At 40.5% G+C, this 1,396-nt stretch overlaps 1 non-coding gene across 1 annotated transcript; it reads right to left on the bottom strand.

The window, feature by feature from the left end:
• Positions 1–319: 319 nt before the first annotated feature.
• Positions 320–423, bottom strand: LOC130950432 (small nucleolar RNA R71). The gene has a single exon (XR_009073575.1). It is a non-coding gene; the product is annotated as a small nucleolar RNA R71 (small nucleolar RNA).
• Between the last annotated feature and the right edge of the window lie 973 nt (positions 424–1,396).

Genomic DNA, 1,396 nt, shown 5'->3' with positions numbered 1-1,396 from the left:
AAGCATCTCAATTCCTGCCATTGGAGCAAACAATTTTGAGCTGAAACCTCAATTAGTTGCTCTAATGCAACAAAACTGCAAGTTTCATGGACTTCCATCAGAAGATCCCTACCAGTTCTTAACTGAGTTCTTGCAAATCTGTGAGACTGTTAAGACTAAAGGAGTAGATCCTGAAGTCTACAGGCTCATGCTTTTCCCTTTTGCTGTAAGAGACAGAGCTAGAGCATGGTTGGACTCTCAACCTAAAGATAGCCTGGACTCCTGGGATAAGCTGGTCACGGCCTTCTTGGCTAAGTTTTTTCCTCCTCAAAAGCTGAGCAAGCTTAGAGTGGATGTTCAGACCTTCAAACAAAAAGATGGTGAATCCCTCTATGAAGCTTGGGAAAGATACAAACAGATGACCAAAAGATGTCCTTTTGACATGTTTTCAGAATGGACCATGATAGATATATTCTATTATGGTCTATCTGAGTTCTCTAAGATGTCATTGGACCATTCTACAGGTGGATCCATTCACCTAAAGAAAATGCCTGCAGAAGCTCAAGAACTTATTGACATGGTTGTAAATAACCAGTTCATGTACACTTCTGAGAGGAATTCCGTGAATAATGGGACGCCTCAAAGGAAGGGAGTTCTTGAAATTGATGCTCTGAATGCCATTTTGGCTCAGAATAAAATGTTGACTCAGCAAGTCAACATGATTTCTCAAAGTTTGAATGGATGCCAAAATGCATCCAACAGTACTAAAGAGGCATCTTCTGAAGAAGAAGCTTATGATCCTGAGAACCCTGCAATAGCAGAGGTAAATTACATGGGTGAACCATATAGAAACACCTATAATTCATCATGGAGAAATCATCCAAATTTCTCATAGAAGGATCAACAAAAGCCTCAACAAGGCATTAATAATGGTGGAAGAAATAGGCTCAGCAATATCAAGCCTTATCCATCATCTTCTCAGCAACAGATAGAGAATTATGAATAGAGTACCTCTAACTTAGCAAACTTAGTCTCTGATTTGTCTAAGGCTACTTTAAGTTTCATGAGTGAAACAAGGTCCTCCATCAGAAATCTAGAGGCACAAGTGGGCTAGCTGAGTAAGAAAATCACTGAAACTCCTCCTAGTACTCTCCCAAGCAATACTGAAGAAAATCCAAAAAGAGAGTGCAAGGCCATTGATATAATCAATATGGCCGAACCTAGAGAGGAAGGAGAGGACGTGAATCCTAATGAGGAAGACCTCATGGGACATCTCTCAAGCAAGAAGGAGTTCCCTATTGAGGACCTAAAGGAATCTGAGGCTCATATAGAGACCATAGAGATCCCATTAAACCTCCTTCTGCAATTCATGAGCTCTGAAGACTATTCTTCCTCTGAAGAGGATGAAGATGTAACT

The sequence above is a fragment of the Arachis stenosperma genome, chromosome 1 (genome assembly GCF_014773155.1).
Source record: "Arachis stenosperma cultivar V10309 chromosome 1, arast.V10309.gnm1.PFL2, whole genome shotgun sequence".
Lineage (NCBI taxonomy): Eukaryota > Viridiplantae > Streptophyta > Magnoliopsida > Fabales > Fabaceae > Arachis > Arachis stenosperma.
This window is presented reverse-complemented; position numbering and strand designations above follow the sequence as displayed.